This window comes from Periplaneta americana, chromosome 15 (genome assembly GCF_040183065.1).
Source record: "Periplaneta americana isolate PAMFEO1 chromosome 15, P.americana_PAMFEO1_priV1, whole genome shotgun sequence".
Classification (NCBI taxonomy): domain Eukaryota; kingdom Metazoa; phylum Arthropoda; class Insecta; order Blattodea; family Blattidae; genus Periplaneta; species Periplaneta americana.
In genome coordinates this window covers 150,946,950-150,964,819 of record NC_091131.1, presented here as the reverse complement: position 1 = coordinate 150,964,819, position 17,870 = coordinate 150,946,950, and the positions used below count along the sequence as shown (strand labels likewise).

At 35.7% G+C, this 17,870-nt stretch overlaps 1 pseudogene; it reads right to left on the bottom strand.

Moving 5' to 3' along the window:
* LOC138715753 (DNA-directed RNA polymerase I subunit RPA1-like) overlaps positions 1-17,870 on the bottom strand; it is a 144,753-nt pseudogene that overhangs the window by 102,258 nt on the left and 24,625 nt on the right.

The following is a 17,870-nucleotide window of genomic DNA, read 5'->3' as shown; positions in this document are numbered from 1 at the left end:
CCATTTTGCAACAGTTCGGTATGGTAGGACTTTTCTCCCACAAGTTTCTGAGTTGCATTTTTTTCCTCTTGTAACTTGTATTTTTATGATGCATCTTTGTTCATACCTTACTGAACATTTCTAGGGCGGTATTACTTAATACAAATCAGAAACAGTCCCTGTATTCACAAAATATGGTTACTTACAGACTTTTAATATTCCACATTTATGCAACAATTGCTCCTTTATTACATACTAAAAGATTCCGATGCTCACTGCTAGGAGTGCTGATTTACAGTACTGTTGCCATTACTGAATGCCTTAGTATTTCACTAGACTGTCACTATGGAGCAAGTCTTTGTAGTACTATCACGACTTTTCTTTCGACATATTCCATATTCTAGCTGTGAAGCGATGGAATGTAAAAAAATACAATACAATTGTAACTATGCACCTGACAGCTTTGTGTAATGTAGATAGTGAGAGACCCGATGTTGTCACAATGACCACCATACAACAGCAGAAGAGTCCTTTGCACAATTCTGATGCCTTACTATGTAAGATGCTTTTGCCTTTATGCAAAGGATTCTCAGTCTGTGAGTCATCACTCTCTGAACAACATCTTTTTTTTTGCAGGATTTCACAGCAGTGCTAGTAACAACATGAAGCAAACTGACAACACAGCAGTGTTCAGCAGCAGTTGATAGAGCATGCTACATTCCTATTAGTGGAGAAGGCTACTCTGCAGTGTTCAATTTTTTCAGCGTAGGTATATTTTGTTTTTGATGTACTTATTCGCGAAGTCTGAATGTACATACTATAACATCATTATATTCCTTTATTTGTATTCAGTTCTAGGTTATACGGTGCTACATTTTTTATTCATTTCGTATTATTACTGCTCCTTGATATATCAATGCTTTTGAAGTCGCACAAGTCAATGATTTTCAATATCAGTTCAATGTTCGATGTCGAAACAGCTGTGATTATCACGTGGAATGTCAGATAGTTATGATTTTTTTCGCCTAAAATTTTTTCCTGGCATATAATATTTATGCCTGGATTTTTAAACCAAGAATTATGGAAAAAAGTGCGTCTAATACACGAGGAAATATAGTAGTGGCTCTAATACTCAAATTATTGGCCATGGAAGATTCATATTATTTATTACTTACTTACTAACTGGTTTTTAAGGAACCCGGAGGCTCATTGCTGCCCTCACATAAGCCCGCCATTGGTCCCTATCCTGAGCAAGATTAATCCTGTCTCTATCATCATATCCCACCTCCCTCAAATCCATTTTAATATTATCTTCCCATCTACGTCTCGGCCTCCCCAAAGGTCTTTTCCCCTCTGGTCTCCCAACTAACACTCTGTATGCATTTCTGGATTCGCCCATACGTGCTACATGCCCTGCCCATCGCAAAGTCTGGATTTAATGTTTCTAATTATGTCAGGTGAAGAATACAATGCGTGCAGTTCTGCGTTGTATAACTTTCTCCATTCTCCTGTAACTTAATCCCTCTTAGCCCCAAATATTTTCCTAAGCACCTTATTCTCAAACACCCTTAACCTATGTTCCTCTCTCGAAGTGAGAGTCCAAGTTTCACAACCATACAGAACAACCGGTAATATAACTGTTTTATAAATTCTAACTTTCAGATTTTTTGACAGCAGACTAGATGACAAAAGCTTCTCAACCTTATTGTTAGGTTTCATAACTAGCTGTTTCTTACGGTGATGGGTTGTTAGCCCTTCGCCCAACCCCCAAGCTGGAGGACCACCCACGACTGCTTATTCAATATATTCGCAGCTACCCTCCATATCCATATTATTTATTACAAATAATAAATAAAGTGCTTGGAAAAATTATTTGAATGTATAAATAAAGTGTTTCGAAAAATTATCTGATTGTTTTCTTTTAAAATTAAATGCCAAATATACTTCTGGAATATGTTTAATCTATGAAGAATGGGAAGCTATTGATTGACATGAGTCAAGTGAGGGGATGATAGAGGAAAGAAGAAGGAAAGAGAGGGAGAGGAGTGCAGGGTTGGGATAATAGGAGAATAAGTAGAGTGTAATGGAAGAAATCTTGACGAGTGCAAGTCCAAGTGTAAGTTACGAAAGGGATTGAGATGAAGAGAAGAAAGAAGAAGTCGAGAATATAAGAGAGAAGAAGAGCGGAGATGATCCAAGTCCAGCGACCATAGGAGACATTGATAGGTACGAAAAACTAGAGGAAACTTGTAAAAACAGTTCAGCGAATATTAGTTAAAGAAACAGGGATGTGTGAAGTGTAATAAGTGAACCAGAGGAGAAATCTGACTTAGTCTGAGGTATTGATGCCATCAAAGATGTGATGATTAGATCAATTAGTGTAACTGAAGTGGATCTGAGAATAAGATAGAGGAATAAGTAGTGAAGTGTTGAGGAGAAAATGAATAGAATAAACAGTGAGAAGAAAAGTAATGACGGTAGTGAGGCTAATACGAGTTAGGAAAAAATAATACTGAGTGTTTCATGTAACTGAGGGAGGAAGAATATGGGGAGTGGAGGATGTAGAAAGTGAGCAAAAGTAGTGAGAGCGAACGGAAAAAGTTATCCAATAAAGGGGGAAAAAATGATTAATTTCGAGGGAAAAATTGTTCCAGGGCCAGGTATCGAACCCGGGATCTTTGGTTAAATGTACCAATGCTCTACCAACTGAGCTACCTGGAAAATCTACCAGACACAGATCCAACTTTTCCCTCTATATCCACAGACTTCAAAGTGGGCTCACAACCTCGAAATTATTCAAATCAACTTTACAGGGAGTTACACCTGAAAGCTTGATTTGCATAATACACGCCACTGTTCGTTTAAGGGGAGGTTGTAAGCTGATTTGGATCAAAATTAACATTTTTTGGTTTTTTAGCTGAACTAGGGCTATCCTCGCTGTGTTAAATTTGGCAACTTCAGGTACACTTATCTCAGAAACTATTCAATCTACATCTATGAAAATTTGGACACCTTTAGTTGTGATCTTCCTTAACCTACCGACTTTTTCTTAATTTATTAGTTCAGCTAAAAACCAAAAAATGTTAATTTTGATCCAAATCAGCTTACAACCTCCCCTCCTCCTCACACAGAGTTAGTGTGCACTCAGTGTTGGTTGCTTGACGGTTGTCAGCCCACTTTGAGGTCTGTGGATATAGACGGAAAAGTTGGATCGGTGTCTTGTAGAATTCCTAGGTAGCTCAGTTGGTAGAGCACTGGTACATTTAACCAAAGGTCCCGGGTTCGATACCCGGCCCCGGAACAATTTTTCCCTCGAAATTATTCAAATGAACTTTACAGGGAGTTATACCTGAAAGCTTGATTTGCGGAAAAAATTATGTGCATTGAAGAAGTAATAGTAAGGAAGTATTATAAACAGTGGAACATTGGAACAATAAATGAAACAAATAATATAATATGGTAATGTAGATGAGAAAGTAGAAAAATTAGTGAATATTAGTCAGAGAAGAAAGGGTTTAAGATATACAGAAAATTAGGGATAACAATAATGGAAGATGACAATGATAATAGAGACGGATGAATAGAATGTTTGTGAACAAGAGTAAGGTAGACAGTGTTGCATAGTATTCGGGAATGGGACTGAGGAAGATAAAGAAGGGGAAGAGTTGAAAATACTGTACAGCATATCAGAAAGGGTGGAGGGAGAAAATAGACTGAAATAGAGTTGAACTGAAGGTAATGGAAGATGTGGGGAGATATAGATGAGAGGAAAAATATTTTAGGATATATGATTGAATGTAATCAAGTGTAGTGGTGAACTGTATACAAAAATGTGAGGGACACCACCACCTCTAAGTCGTATGATGACAATATAACTTGTTATATTGCCTGCACTGAGCGTGACTGTCTAGCATCACATCTATATCGCATGGAAATTTATAACTCTGAACACTGCACCATCTGCAAGGACCAGAGCACTAAAACGAATGGAGAACATCTACGTCAATGGCGAAAACTGGATCCCACTCTCCAGAAGACGAAGAACCTCTCAAAACTGTACTGGAATGCCAGAAGACTCATGGATTGGTTCCTTATATCCCACCAGCATAGATAACAACAACATACTGGCTGTACTTGCTTTTATGGAATTCGAGTGAATAATAATAACTCGGTAATCAGCCAAGCACAAAAAAATTAAATAAATAACAAAGACAAAATGTTCCGATATTCACAAATAAGGTTCCATGTCACACATGTCTGCACTCATAGACGTCCACACGCACCATGTGAGTCAAGAACAAGCACTTCTGTGTTCGGAAAAAACTGACAGCTAATGGATCAGCTCAAACTGTTAGTGAACATCCAAATACACGATTCCTGTTACATTACTCATGCCCACACGTGACTCAAGAAAGCTGTATTTCTTACATAACATATTATTTTAAATTTGAGTGGAGTTATTTGAAGCACAAAAAAATTTCCTGCATTAAACAGCAGCACCTTTTGACAGGCAGTAGCAAGTGTTAAATCTATAACAGAATGCTACAGTGCTATTTAAAATTAATGAAGAGGAAAGCTGTAATTAATCATGAGATAATTAATACATACAAATATTGTAGGCTTCACTGCGAGCAACTTCATTCTGGGGAAAATGAGCATTCATTTCATCACCATCAAAATCAGCGTTGTAAGCTTTGCAGTTTGCATAGTGCAACCGTATAGTTTTCTCTCCTTTCAGGATTCGTGCAGTATGGGCCATGATGCTAGGTCTATGTAGAGTAGGCTGCCTGTTTAGAAGTAACACGTCTCCATTGCAGAGATGTCTGTGAACCTACAGAAAAACAATATAATAGATTATATAGTTCAAACAAATGCTATAGAACACACTAAAGTATTTTAGATTCAAACACCTCATGTCATTATTAAACACATTATTATCAGGAAACGAGAGTAAGATCAATGTTAAAAATAGCCTATATTATACAGAGCATTCGCCTACGGGTGAGGCCAGGAAAGCGGCATGTACTGATACACCGCTTTGTGCAAGCAGTTGTTGAGACACGCTCGACAATCAAAGACATCAAGGTCGACAAGTTATCAGTTGTGAGCCAGATGTTGCAGTATTTAAGACGTACAGTGCAGTTTCTTGACACAGTTGCTTAAATATTCAGCATTGTGTAAAATTTCTTAACAATGCAAAACGCAAAATTAACGCTTGAACAAAGAGTTTTTATGTATGATGCATATGTGAAAACAGAGTCATGTAGAGAGGTGCGTAGGCAATTTGAAGTGAAATATCCGGGTGCTCCAGTTCAGGGTAGAGAAACTGTTAGACGTCTTGTTAACAAATGAAGGACAACAGGGTCGATAAATGCTACAATTCCTAAGCAAAAACAAAGAGTACTGACGGGAGAAAAAATTGATGAAATCAGTGCATAATTTACACGCTCTCCTAATAAATCTCTAAGATGTGTTTCACAGGAAGTTAGTGTTTCAAAAACATCAGTCTTTACTGCTGCTAAACTTTTAAAATTAAAACCCTAAAGACTATAGTATAGAAAGCGGAAGCTTACGGATAGACGATTCCAACAAGCGACACCGCAGGCAGGCCGCTTTCCTGGCCCCACCCGTAGGTAAACGCTCTGTATATTACCAATCTGTTTCAATTTTTGTATTTGGAACATGCACACATAAGTATTTTTGATTCAAACACCTCATGTGATAATTTAACACATTATTATCAGGAAACAAGAGTAAGATCAATGTTAAAAATAGCCTATATTATATATTACCAACCTGTTTCAATTCTTGTATTTGGAACATACCTACTTAATTTTATTCCCTGAACTTCTTCAAACATTATGAAACACTTCACAGAACGAGAAAAAGAAATATTCTGAAAAAACAAATTCATATTGTTTGCTTTTATTTTTGTGAAATAAGTCATAAAATCAGTAATTAGAAATCTATAAAGTAAACGAGTCTCATTGTAAGCCAAACATACTTTGGTTCAAACCAGTAATTACAACAATTAAAATTATTATTAGGTAAAAAGGTAAAGGTATCCCCTTTGTATGTCAGTCATGAAGTTACTTGGGGCGTGTCGAGATGCTTTCATGACCTTGGTACTGGAATGAGGTGGTGTGATCAGAATCATGCTCCAACTGCCTTCACTTTTGGAAAAAATCTTGTACTCAATTTGATAGAAGGGTGAATGAACCTCAGGACTGATCTGCAAGTTTAGGCAACGAGAAAAATCTCGCCACCACTTGGAATTGGACCTAGAACTTTCCAGTCCATAGTCAGTTGCAAAAGTATTATTAAGATCTATTAAATAAAGGACCAAATGTATACAATTAAGAAATTTTTCATAACCTGACACAGTAAAACTTCATTTATACATTTTTATGGGGTCTGGAGAAAAAAAAATGTATGTGAGGAAAACATATAATTAAAATGACATTCAATAACATATGAAATAACATTTAAAGATTTTATGGGAAAAACAAGTTAAGCCAATTCAGTAAAATTTCCATAAAAGAAATTTAGAACTTCACAATTAAGCCATCTTAGTCTAAAAGAAGAATCTTATTCAGAGGCTTGTAATGCCCCATTTTGATTATTGCGATTCCTTGCTAACTAATGTAAGTTCACTCTTAGCTGAGAGACTACAACGTGTTCATAATGTGTGCATACGATTCATCTGCAATACTCGTAAATTTGACCATATAACACCTTCCCTCCAGTTACTTTCATGGGTGCGTCTGAAGGAACGAAGAACAATACATTCCCTGTCTCTTCTGTTTAGAATCATGCATACTTCTACTCTGAATTATCTGTTATCATGCTTTCATTGTCTTACAACTCTTCGAAACCGACATCAAGCACTTCTTTCTATCCCTCATCATAGAAAGTCTTTATATACATCTTCCTATACTGTAGAACTACCTCGCCTCTGGAATTCGTTACCTAATGACGTCAGGGACTGCCGGACTTTATCACAATTCAAAATTAAATTGGAAAATTTTGTCTTAGTTAATGTTTTTTAGGTATTGCTAGAAGTATTGATTTGTGTTTTTTTTTTTCCTTTTCTTTTTTAACCTAGATTAAAATTGCAAGTTTCTTGTGTATGTTAGTTAATTAGTTAGGATACAATTTATTATGATACTTAATCACTCATTTAAAGTTTGTGTGACTGCAACCTGTGTATATTTTTGTGTGGCTTTACTTTGTTTATAGTGTTTTTTTTCTCTCTCTCTATTTCTTGTGTAGCTTTACTTTGTATATAGTGTATTTTTTTACTACACCAGAATAAATAAATAAATAAATAAATAAATCTTTGAGTCTATAATACGATCCTCAAATTTATAACACGAATCTCGAATAATATAAATTTATTTATAGGAAATCTTAGTTGCTCAGAGCCACAACTCCAATCCAGGCAATTTTACAATACTGACTTACCTCGTTCTTCCAGTGTGATCTCCATTTAATAACATGCGATTATTTTACAAACACGTCAATCATTTTGGATTGCTAGCTCCTAAAGAACAAACCATATCCTCAAATTTTGATAATTGTTCCATAATTTGTTCAATTACATCATGGTGTTCACAAAATATTTCACTGTTTCCAAAGCAGTAACGTAGGTGCACAAAACTGGGGGAGGAAAGCATGGGCAGTTTCGAATTTCTGCATCTTAACAATGAACACACACTGTATTTTTATGGCAAACCTAATTTCGAACAAAATTCATTTAGAATGTTTAAATGATGTTCATTATCTTCTGGGGTTTAAAATGCGATTAAGTTGTATAAAGATTCGTTCCAACAACAGTCAGTAACCATACGTAACTACTGTAAGCATGCGCAGTACAGAAAAGACATTCCAACACACTCCAAACCAATTCTGAACCGGAAACATGTACTTCAGTTGAACGTTCCAACAAACTTTTGACACGGATCTGGAGCGATCAGAAGTAGTTGGTGCACTGAGGCATGTACTGTCTTGGACATGTGCATATGCTCACTAACGTCTCCTGGATACTGAAGAAAGACAAGATCGACTGCTTATGTCTTTCACATCACAATTTAGAGGTTAAGAAGGAAAATGAACTGCAAATAATAAAAAGGATAAATCGCAATATACTGAACGCCGGTAGGGTAAGTTATCCCCACCCACATGAAATGTGCATTCGACACAACACTCGTCTATCACGTAGTGTGTCTGATGAGCTAGTAGGGGAAAAGTGGAAGGGGCCATGGGCCATCGCTATATTGCGATTTGCCCAATAAAAATTAAAGATTTAATTTAAATTTTCACCAAAAAGAAAGAGAATGAAAATTATTTGGGTAATGAAATAGTTAATTACATTTTTTACCTTACAATCTTTTTGTTATCTTTTTATATAAAATTATCGAAATTTTATTTTTTGCAATTTGAATTAGCTGCAACACGATAATAATCAAGCAGCCCATTCTCAGGCAAAAGTTACAGAATCTCTGGTTTTAGTATGTGATGATCTGAAAAAGTGTTTCAACATCATTCACTTCTATTTCAATCCCATAGTAGGTACCTAACCAGCACACGTGCGTAAGATGATACAAGGTTCGTACATGAATTGATACATAAACTACTTGTTGGAACGAACTTTAAGTGTAAAAATTGTATAAAAGAAATGTGTAACCAAAATAAATTAACGTGAAAAGTATAGGAATTTTGCTGGGACTTGAAGAAAAAAAAAACATTTGAGTATGAAAATTATAAAAAAGTTTTCCTGTACAATTTAGTGTTTATAAATTGGATTTAATGAATTTCGTGCAACCACAAGCGACATTTCTAAAGTGTCAGAAGAGGTAAATTTGCTCCAGAACACTATACACACCACTTTCAACCTCTGGGAGTTGTGAGTTGAATCACTCGGCGTCAAGAGGCGTTTTGCAACACTTTCTCGCTGGTTAGAGTTGAAAGCAGACAATCTTATCACAGAACCATCTTCATTTTAGACTATCACAGCTCTGAAAAGGAGCATCATGTAAGGCACTCTTTCATAATCACACTGAGTTAATTATATGTATTTCAATTTGCTTCACAACAGATTTTCCACAAACTCATTACTTTATTAAGAAAAAGGAAACGAAAGTAAGTGAACTCAAGAATCTCCAAAAAGAAATATTATTTCAATGGATACCTAGCCACTGTGGTAAGTTGATAAAACTGCATAACATGCAATGCATTTGTAGCCAAGACCTTTGCAAACAGTACCTTTATCCAGTATCTTCACTTCAATCGACTCTCATTTTATAAATGTATGATAAAGGTAAAGGTATCCCCGTAACATGCCATGAAGGCACTTGGGGGGCATGGAGGTAGAGCCCCATGCTTTCCATGACCTCGGCACTAGAATGAGGTGGTATGGTCAGCATCACTCTCTGACCGCCTTTTACCCCCGGGAAAGACCCGGTACTCAATTTTATAGGAGGCTGAGTGAAAGTTTGGCAACGAGAAAAAATCCTGTCACCACCTGGGATCGAACCCCGGACCTTTCAGTTCGTAGCCAGCTGCTCTACCAACTGAGCTACCCGGCCGCCATACAGTAAATGTATGAAACAATAATAAAATTGGTTCTCTTCTAACAAAGACACAATCTTGAAGGCCATACAAAAGAAACAAAATTAGCTGTGACATGTTACTTATCTTACCCTGGATGCTTATTGGGCCCATTGAGCACCATGTTCTGTAACTCTGCAACATTCCATCCCGTGACAGGCACAGGATATGTCAGACATTTGGCAAATTCCTCGGGGAGACCAATTTCATCAATGTTTAAACATGGATCTGTAGTTATAACAGAGCGAGCTGCATAATTTACTCGCTTCCCCATCATATGCATACGAATAATACCTTCTTTTTTCTCAATAATCTGTATAAAAAAAGAAACAACATATCTGTATAACACTTTATTTTGAATTGACGTGTTAGAAAAAAACACACGCACACCTGCCCACACACAAAAACTGAAGTTTCTCTCTTGATTTCGCCACCTCATAGTCAACAGTTTTTTGAATGTCCCATAAATGCTAACTGTCTAAGCCCGACTAACAGACACAAATGAGCACTTCTGACACTTTCATAAAGTCATCATTCACATAGCAAATTCATCCATGAAAACTGTCATCATCGATGGAGATATTAGCAGCAGCAACAGGAGTAGTACCATTCTACTTAACGATACTTCCAATTCCAGAGGCTATTCAGCATTAAAGTTCAACTGAGAGAGAAATAGCCTATAAATTTTGCCTGAACCCTGTATTAGGGAAAGAATTTTCTTGTGTGTTGTATGTAAATCTATGACATAGTCCGTTCCCTCTAAGAGGAATCTGCGCTAAGGATTTTATTGCCTTTTAAAATCCATTGCCCTTGGCTCTGTTAGAACCAACGAATCCTAGATCCAACTACTACTACGGTAACCACAAAACCACCAAAGACGACGAAATTTATGTTTTATTTATCTGGATCAAAGACGTAGTTATACATCTAGACACGCAGGTTTGTGCAACGTCATGTTTTGGGGGCAGAAGCACTTTGTCAAGCATCAACATATGCAGATTCACGTGTTCATTTGTGTTGTTCACTTTCAATAGAGTGTTGATTTGTGTTGTCTACTTTTAATAGTGCATTAAAGTTAAAGTTAATTGGAAGTTTAGTCTTTAGCATTGATGGAGTACATTAATAGTAGTTTCTCATAATAAAATTAGTGTATTTTAAAAATGCGTAATATCTTCGAAGCGTGAATGTGTTCCTACAAGTTAGAGATACATGTTGCTGATGTGTAGATATGTTATTGTTTAATTATAGGCCTACGTCTAAGTACTGAATTTAATTGGGTGACTAGTACCATTCTTTATGGTGAATTCGTCTACGTTTAATTGTAGGTACACGTACAAGAAAGGAACTGGAAGCACTTCATCAACACAAAGATTCATGTGTTCATTTGTGTTGTTTATTATTAATAGTGTGTTAATTTGTGTTAGTCTACTTTTAATAGTGTTTTAAAGTTAAAGTCAATAGAAAGTTTAGTTTTTCAGTCAGTGATGGAGTACATTAATAGTCATTTCTAACAATTAGTGTATTTTAAAAGCGTGTAATATCTTCGAAGTATGAATATGTTCCTACAAGTTAGAGATACGCGTTGCTAATGTGTAGGTTTGTTATTATTTAATAAGTACTATGCCTAAGTAGTAACCTACAAAACATTTATTAAATCCATCTCACTGTACAACTGTGGGATTTTGTTAACTGCATCTCAGCAGATTATCAACTGACAGAATAGTGCAAGATGAAGCACTGGGGCTCTTAATATGAGCAATAAAACCCACTGGAAGGTGACACCTTCACATTGTGGGATCAATGGAAATGAACAGGCTAAAAAGGAACAGAAATCTGTCAGTTATCAAATGCTAAACTTTCGTACGTATCTTCCAAATTGAAAAGAATTATATAAAATAAGAAATCAGGCAACATCTAAATGTCAACAGTGTGGAGGGCGCCAAATTTCCACCCAGACTCCCAAAGATCACAAGCAGTGACTTTCTTCAGGTTACATACAGGTCATATCTATCCTGCAAAACATTTACAAAGGCTATCCATCTATTCATCTGACTGCATCGATGTAAAGAACCAATCAGTACTATGCAATGGATAAAGAATATCCCTTCCAATATCCAGCCATGAAGAAGACAGAAGGAAGCAGCTATCAACAATTGACAACACACTATTGGGGTGCAAGAAGGCAACCCAGCTGATGAGCTCACATACATTTCATTCCGTACTTTTACAACAAATTTATTTATTCTTCCTTTGATGGAAGTCAAGTCGCACTTAAAAGAATTTTTCTGCCTAAAGCTCTATGGCCCTCAACTGATATTCAATCAATGTACCTTGGATTATGTGCAAATCCAGTGAGCACTCTATCACCAAAGTCAATTATTTGTTAATGAAAATATTTATACTTAAAAGACTCTATTAGTTAATGGAGAACTACAATAAATGACTAAATTTACAATACTAACATCAACAATAAGCTGTGCTATCTAAAATAAAGCAATAAAACATATGATAAAAGCACCCCACAACAAAAGAAAATGAAATGTGTCATGCAAAAGAGGCTTACAAGGAAAGGATTACTAATATGGTTTCAATTAAGATAAAATAACTGAAAAATCTAAATGACAACTTACAATATGTAATGACACATGCCAGCAATAGCAATGAACTGATGGAGTCATAACAGTTCTTGTCAATTAATTAATAATTCTGTGCCTCAAAAGCAAAATGTGATGTAAGGCAAAATGTGATGTATCACTTCTTGCAGTTCTTCAGGAGCGAGCATTTAAAGTTTGAACAACTGCATGAAATCATTGCAATCGTGTTTCATAACAAAGAGTTAGAAAGAAAAATAATAGATATATGCATACCATCTTTTGTCACAATAAAGTTATCGTCAGGATGCACAACATATCGTAAAATATCATTTTCGTCAAAAATTAACATATTTGCCTTGGAACCACAGAATTGTGGGTGTGAGCATAATAAAAGCAAACTTGTTGTAATGTTTTACCTGTTTTAAACCAGGAGGAATTTTCAATCTATTTGCTGCCTTATCCATGTCATTATCCATAAGATTATTCACATCAATTTGCAAGACATCCCAAGCAAAATGCAGCTTCTCTTCCAAGGTGTTGCCACGGAGATCTTCCACTACGCTCTGATGAAGTATTGAGTTAAATCAAACAGAATATCAGCAAAAAAAAAAAAAAAAAACTGCATTTACAATTACATTCGATAAAATGTACTGTATATCTGAAGAAGTGCAATATAAAAATACGAAAAATGATCCATTTTGAATCTTGCATACACTACTTTTAACACCTGCATATAAGTAATTGATTAACTAGTGGAACTTACTCATGTAAGATGGTGTGATGATACACTGAAACAGCTGTAAGCCGCACAGACTTCCATAATTAACACGAGTAAGTTCCACTAGTTAATCAATTACGAAAAATGAATTTTAAAGTGTGGTATAGAGAAAATCAGATTCAGAAGAACTCTGCCTAACAGAATGCGAAGTGAATAATCAGCTACCAAGTGGCTTCTATGTTGGAATTGCTTGTGATCAGTCAATGCCATTTGGATAAACTCAATGGTACATGACTCCAAAAAAATTGTATAAAAAAACTTGACACATAACAAACGTGGCGGTGGGGGTGGTGCTGGGAGCAGACAGGGTAGTGAAATAAGAAGGGAACAGCAGGAATAGAAAAAGGAATTGAGTGAAGGAGGAGGAAGAAGGCAGGGAAAGAAAAAAAGAAAAAAACAGTAGCAAAAGAAAGGGAGAAAAAAGAGCTTTTACCTGTCCTTCTCCTGTTAAGTTTTCTGTGTTGCCATCTCGCACTGCTTTCATCACATGTTGGACAATTATGGAATCTTGAAGAATGGCTTTGAGCGTCTTACTCTGTGGATGTTCTATTATCTTATCATTAATAAAATTCACCTGGACACAAAATTGGATTTAAGCAATATTTTGTTTAAATGTCTCTCTACCATTGCTGGAAAAAGGCTTTTTAATACATATTACAGCAGCTAATATAATTTCTTTCAAAAAACGAATATAAAATAATAACCTGAGATTTTCTGAACACTGTGTTTTGTCCAGCCTTATGTTAATTAGACATCGAATGTTTAGATGCTAAAAAACAGGTTTCACTTTAAAATGTCAAATAAGGAAAAAAAAAAAAAAGCATTAAAATTTTACAACCTTCTACAGCACACAATATTAGTGCCAGCGAATTTATTTCCATAGGTTGAATTTTATTGTAGGAGGAACATGTTAAAAGTAACAAGTAAGAACTTTTTATTGTTGAAGCAGCAAATACAACCTGGTAAGCTGTGGAAAATCAAATAAATTATTTTTTATTTAAATCAGATATGATTATTAAAAATGTTCTGGCACTTTTCTAATGAAGTTAACATATGCATTAGGCAGTACATGTTTCTATATTTCTAAATGTGCTATTTAAATACTAACAATGTTCATTGTTTTTATCATTCACTTTAACACTTGAATAAAACAGTGTCAGGACACTGAAGATGACACCACACCAGTGTTGAAATGGGGCCTGTATGTCATAAAGGTACATTACCTTTTAAAAAAATTGTAACAATTTTAACGTTTTAACTCTAGAAAGTTTCATAGACTAATAACATTGCTTAAAATATGTCTTCATTATGTTTATATACAATTAAAGTTACAGCAATAATAAACTATCCTTCATACATTAATACTTGTATCACGTTATTAGCTTAGCTCTGGGCAAGATATTATCTAAAGTTAAATTGTTATTCTATAAAAAAATGAAACTATTTAGATAGATTATTATTATTATTATTATTATTATTATTATTATTATTATTATTATTACTACTGCAAAAAAATTAATCAAAAGAGCGTATCACATTGTGTATAACATTTCCTTAGAAATACCAATCTGAATGCTTTTTCTGTCCTTAATTTAGGCCTAGTTTAAGTTTTGGGTGCACTATTCAAAATGTCGTAAAATTCATTATGCTCGACCATGCCGAAATGTAGTAATTATACACCTGGTAGCAGCCCTTTAATGGACCTCATTAAAGTACACCTATTCATTAAAGTTCAGGTGTTCCACAAATCAAAAAACACCATTGTAGCAATATGAAAGCACAAGTATCAATTATTCTCGGATATGCAATCGAAAGACAACTAGTGAAACGTCACGGAGGCTGGAAATCCAATACTGTCGCAGAAGGTTAAGTTCTGTTACTATAATAATTAGCGTTAATCGTAAATAATATTCAAATAAATTCAATTTGTCATCTCATTTTTCAATGTCCAAATCAATTTCAAGGTTATATCAAGATTAATGTTCATTTTACTCTCTAGATTATATCAAGGTCAATGACATTTGTTCCTCGGAAAAAATCAATACTTTCACGTCTGCGCACATCTCACAATTTACGAGATATTGCACAAGGTCAGTTCTGCTCCCCAGTCAGATAAGAATAACATGAATACTTATGAATAATTTCAAGTTAGAAATATAGTCGAGCATAAAAAGTCGTATGAAACTTGCTTATAATGGTAATTAAGACGGTCGTATGAAAATTATGAAACTCGCTTGCACTTGTTTCATAAACATACTCGCGTCTTAATTACTACCAATATAGGTGCGTTGCATAATGTACTATTCCACACTGTTGATGATGCAATGATTGTTACCAAATAAAATTGAAAAACTACATCTTTTTCAGATTGTTCTATCACATTGGTGAATATAGTGAAAAATAAGTTCCACCAATCATAAACACTCAATGCTATGTGACCCCTTGAAAAGTGGTAGGTTGCCTTGAAATTTTAAAATCAAATTGAAAATTTGAGAGCCAAAATTACCCTACACTAATTCCTGTCCTCGGTTTTTTCCTGTAAGGTATAATTTACTGGATTCTTTGCTATCAACATGGGGGAACTTACTGGTATTAAGCAAGCAGCCAAATGGACATCAACTATAGTCAGGGTGCGAATTAAGACTTCAAATGAGGGGGATAGAAAATATCCTACATAAAATTAGTATTATCCTCATTCGATACGGCTCAACGCTTGGTCGCACTGAGTTGCATCTTGATCATAATAATAATAATAATAATTATACCCATGAGCAGGTTTAAGATAAGATGTGTAATTCCTAAGTTATTTATTGTTGTGAGCTTGTCGGTAATGATAAATACATCAATATTATTTTTTTGCTTACTTTATACTGTACTTTATAAAGTATACTCATATTAAAACAATTATATTCTGTGAGGGGGATAGAAGTTATCTCTGGCAGGAACGTAAATATAAATTTATGAGAGGGAGATAACTTTCCAACAGGGGCGGAAATCCCCACCATTCCCCCCCCCCTCCCCCGTTAATTCGAACCCTGGTTATAGCTGAATCATCCTAGAATTATATTTCCTCACAACTTCAGAATAACTGAGTGTTCCCAATTTATCAACAAGTGTTTTCCAAATAAGTACACAAAGTAAAAAAGGCAATTGATGACCATGAAGAATTTACGCCAAAAATGGAAAAATAGGGAATATAACGCTTATAGCCGATTTCATCAAGCTTTACTATGTTTTTAATGATTCATTAATTTATTTATTGGTTCATTAAATTATTTTTATAGCTCACCAAGCATCTTTAGCCCTATAGAACCAGTAAAACTATCGCATCAGTTTAGCGATAGAAATTGTATGTATGTATGTATCCAATGCCTACCCACTTCACTTTACGTGATTCGGGTTCCGCATATTGCGGATAGATGGCAGGACTGTGATCCATTTACCCTAGTTGTACACCACTTTGGCAGACCACAATGTACTTGATGTGTATCTGTGGAGAGTTATGTCGTGTACTAGGGTGAGTGTTCGTGTAAGTGTAGTGTCTGGAATGAATGATGATAAAGATAAGGGAGAAGGGGAAACCTGGTGCCAGCACGTAGCCAACTTCTGTCGAATAGCACCCAGGGGCCGTGAGGCTTAATATCCCCGTCCGACGGACGAATCACTATCAACAAATAATGACATATGCCTTCTCTTCATATGCACTGCGGAGAGATTTGGGATTTAACCCAGGCATATTGGTGCAAAATCCAGTGATTAGAAGTTGTGCACTGCCATCTCTCCTAGTCCCGAGGTAGAAATTTTACATTTTCGCCAGGAATCGAACCCGGGCCAGCTAGTCCGTAGGCAAACACACTACCACAGACCTAACTCGGCGGACAGTGATAGAAATTTCTGTCTTTAAATTTTTAATGGTTCATTAGTTGCAATCAAAAATGGTGGAACGTTTCGACGCAGAATTGTTACATCTGTAACTGCTCGAAAATCAAGAGCCAGATGGAGAAATTTTAACTATTTAAGAAAGGATCATTTTGAAAATCTGAATGACACAAAATTTCACGAAAGATAACGCATCATGAAGATCGTTCATTTATTTATTTATTTTATTGGGTTATTTTACGATGCTTTATCAGCATCTTAGGTTATTTAGCGTCTGAATGAGATGAAGATGATAATGCTGGTGAAATGAGTCCAGGGTCCATCACAGAAAGTTACCCAGCGTTTGCTCATATTGGGTTGAGGGAAAACCCCAGAAAAAACGTCAACCAGGTAACTTGCCCCGACTGGGAATCGAACCCGGGCCACCTGGTTTTGCGGTCAGATGCGTTAACCGTTACTCCACAGGTGTGGACATGAAGATCATGGTACCGGTACTCAAAATTTTAGAAGAAACTGATCATAGGTTAGAATATCATCAGAATGACTGAGACAAAGCTGAAACTAGTCAATTAGGTAACATACAACTTAATTTTTATTTTAACACATGAAAGTGGTTATTATAACTACGTCATTCATTTAGTGTTCTGTCCAAGGGCAGGTCTTTCACTGCAAACCCAGCTTTCTCCAATCTTTCCTATTTTCTGCATTCCTCTTTGTAAATTCATATGATCCATATATTTTAATGTCGTCTGTCATCTGATATCTTCTTCTGCCCAGAACTATTCTCCCATTCACCATTCCTCCCAGTGCATCCTTCAGTAGGCTGTTTTTTCTCAGCCAATGACCCAACCAATTCCTTTTCCTCTTCCTGATCAGTTTCAGCATCATTCTTTCTCCACCCACTCTTTCCCACACAGCTTCATTTCTTATTCTGTCTGTCCATTTCACATGTTCAATTCTTTTCCATATCCCCATTTCAAATGCGTCTAGTCGCTTCTCTTTACTTCGTCGTAATAAATGTTAGTAAATTA